This window comes from Octodon degus, unplaced genomic scaffold (assembly GCF_000260255.1).
Source record: "Octodon degus isolate 3935 unplaced genomic scaffold, OctDeg1.0 scaffold00222, whole genome shotgun sequence".
Taxonomy (NCBI): domain Eukaryota; kingdom Metazoa; phylum Chordata; class Mammalia; order Rodentia; family Octodontidae; genus Octodon; species Octodon degus.
In genome coordinates, this window is record NW_004524798.1 from 2,886,897 (window position 1) to 2,890,524 (window position 3,628).

Consider the following 3,628-nt stretch of genomic DNA (forward strand, 5'->3'; position numbering starts at 1 on the left):
CAAAACAAGTTCCTAGTTTTCAATCAAATCCACCTTCTGAGACTGTTGCTCAGAAACCCACTACTCTTTTTCCTTCTTTCTGAGGGTATTGAAGAACTCCGCTTGGACAAAGGTGTACAGATTTGAACTGGGTAAAAGTAGGAATATGGAATCTATCTTAAGAGAGCATTGACTAGTCATACTTCTTGGGATAGTCCAGAAGGAAGACCTGAGGGGTCAGGGGAGGCAGGGGAGTGGAGGAGCTGCTGACTTTATCCCTGGGGCTGGACAGCAGTTAAGCCTCCAGAACAGGTTGCAACTTTCAGAACTGAGGTGTCTGATGTTCATTTTGAAATCATTCACAAGCAAATGCTTTCCATCCTTCTTTCAGAAATATCTGTGCTACAAAAACATCTTGAGTGAGTGGGGATTATTTTAAACGCAGAAGATAAGCCTACGTCTCCTGTCCAGGGTGAAGTGATGCTGGATGGATGCAGATGCATATAAGACGACACAACCCCCAACCAAGGACACAGTCCCCTGTGTGTAGTATGACACTTCAGTCCACAGGAAGCCTTGGAGGCGGGGACCACAGCTGTGTGTAGCGCTGACATGCACTGTGCATAGAAGTGGAGGCTCAAGAAGGCTTTTCAAATTCTTAAGAGAAAAGCCACCTTGTTATCTATGCTCTTTGAGGAAGAAGAGTAAGCTGTTTAAATATTTTAATAGCGTTATAGGATTAGACAAAGAAATGGAAGCAATGGAGAAGGGGAGCCTGCCTGTGATTGAGAGGGGCTTTGCAGAAAAGAGCACATTGGAATCAAGTCTTAGAAGACAAATGCACCGACTGGGGCCAGAACAAGTCATGCATCACCATGAAGAGCTGTCCCGTGCAGGGTAAGATGTTCAGGAGAATCATCCCTCACCTTTGTCTACTGAATATCAGCAGCAATTCCTCAACTCCAATTGGAACCCACAAATATGTCTCAGGCCCTGCTGAATGTTCCCTGTAAGACAAGGTGAATTTCATGTCTGACAGATGGAGTTCCTGAAGCTCATTGTTCACAGACACGAGTAGCCGAAGATAAGGTTAGCAACAAGGTTGTGTCTGGGTGGTGAAAGGAGACTAAATGCTTGCAGTGGTATTGGCATTATTGTCTGTGACCTGGTAATTCAAATGGGACTTGTAAACAGAAGTGGCGGGGTCCATTCTTAGTTTCAGAAAGAGAACTAGAAGACAACAAATTGGAGTAGTAGACCCCGGGGCCAGAGTGTTCAGTTAGAGACCTGACACATCCTATGGGAGAAGGAATGTGTCTATAGTACCCTTCCTTGTCACTCTGGTCTGCAGATAGATGGCTCTTACCGCAAATCCTTTTGCCTCGGCCTGGCCAAACATGCCTGGCCTTGACCCCACACCAGGGCTTGCTCTTCTGAAGGCTGGGAACACCTGTGGCTTTGCGCCCTTATTTTAGCAGCAATTCTCGAAGCAGCCAGAAGCTTATACCCAGAAGCCCTTTCTACTGTTTGTTGTGTTGTTGCTAACGGAGCCTGATGTCTAAAAGGGGTTTCCAGGCCGTGTTGATTAGATATCTGCTACCCAGTGAGCCAGGGACACAGTGTGCGTAGGGGCTGCTCAGCTCAGAAGCTGCCGGTCGGAACCAGTGGTTATTTAAAGACTGCAATAGTAGTGTCAATGCCGCTTTGACTTTTTTGTTTTGAAAGATACATGAAGGGGCCAGGAGCAGTGGCTAGCTGATTCCTGCACTTAGCTTAGCTAATTTGGGATTTGGGCTGCAATTATAAGCAGTTGTTTCATCACACCCAGTTTCCTAGGAGAAAAAGATGGTAACTTAGGAAATCTCTACAGAGCCTGTTCATGATTTTTAAAAATATTTTATTTGTTTGTTTATTTATTACAGAGTTTTACTACACAGCTCGGACTCATAGTGATCCTGTCTCAGCCTTCCCAGAGCTTGGATTATAGGGGTGCAAGACCACACCCCATTTCAGTGGCTGGTGCAGCGTGGGGCTGCCAGAGCATGTGGGACTGGGGATCAAACCCTAGTCCTCATGCTTACCAGGCAGAGGTTTAGACCTCTGAGCTATCTCTCCAGCTCCTGTTCATGATTTTGATAGTGGAAAATAATAAAGTACCTTTATTATGGACACAACTTCCACAGGCCATAGTAATCCTAGGTCTATAAGGAAAGCACATTTTCCTTGCCCAAGAGAAGTTAATAGGCTAGACTAGTAAACCAAGAGGTTAAAAAGAGCTACAATACAATGAGGTAATGATTTTAACGGGCTTGTCTCCTATCTACATTGCAAGTAGATAGCTCATAAAGACAAAGTGGCTAAACTGAAGGGAAGGTCCCCAAGTATGAATGGATCCCAAAGACCTAAGGCTAGGTTTATTTTTATACGCCACTGTATTTCTGATATTACCTTGGGGTCTTCTGCGTGGTGCACACTCAGATACTTGTCAAATGATGAACTTTAATTGTTCTAATAGGTTCGGAACACAGTGGAACTGCTGAGGTGGCGTTGCAGTGCACTTCACAGCTATCCCTTAGGGCAGCATGTTTTTTTTTAATTTCAATAGAATGATAAAACCAAGGATGTTCCCCTTGATTGTCCTTCAGAGATGGAGTCAGAAAGAGCGAGGAACTCCTCAAAGCTGTGCAAAATGTGAGATGGAACTCGAAGGTGGAAGCATTTGTTCGCCTGGGCTTGGAACCATGGGAATGCTTGAGGTCCTTCTCAACAAAACTCTGCTCAGTGTATGAGACACTTCACCTCTTAGTCTTGTTATGGAAATCCTGGGGTGTAGTGAAAGTACACCGGTCTGGAAGCTGTGAACATGTGGAGTTTTGCTTTTAACCTGAGGCTAGCTTTGTTTCCTCTCTGGGCTACAGGTACCTTCTCTGACCTAACTCAACATGATAGTCATAGTGAGAATCAACTGAGATGTGGGTGGCCAATGTTTCGGAGCAGGCCAGATGCTTGACACGTGGAAGTCAGCATGTTCATCTTGACCGCTAGGCTGCATTATGCGAGGAAGAACAAGGACAAGAATTAGAACCCAGCCAGGGCAATTCAGTGACCTAGGGAGAATAAAATTTAAAAAATAAATGAAGTATGTAGCTCAGTGCAAAGATCCTGAGTTCAACCTCCAGTACTAAAGAGATAGGTAGATAAATAATAGATAGATAGATAGATAGATAGATAGATAGATAGATAGACAGACAGATAGATAGATAGATGATAGATAGATATCATAGATATCACCCAGAAGTTTTGGATAAATTCCATAATTCTGAAAACCTCTTTAAAATCTTGTAGGAAAATGACAAAAGACCCAAATGGGTCAGATTAACATATTCCCTGTAGTTTTCTATCCTTCTGCATAACAAATCACCGCAATTATAGTGACTTAAGGCAACAGTGATTACTAAGTGCACAACTGCTGTAGAACAGAGTTCCAAGCAGAGTACCTCACCTAGTCCCTGTTCAGGGTCCCAGGGCCTGAACCAACACAACACCTAAGCCATGGGATCGCCTGGATCTCATGGTCTTCTAGCTCCTGTGATGGTTGGCTGTGTAAGTGTAAGTGTATGTGTGTGTGTGTGTGTGCGTGTGCGTGTGC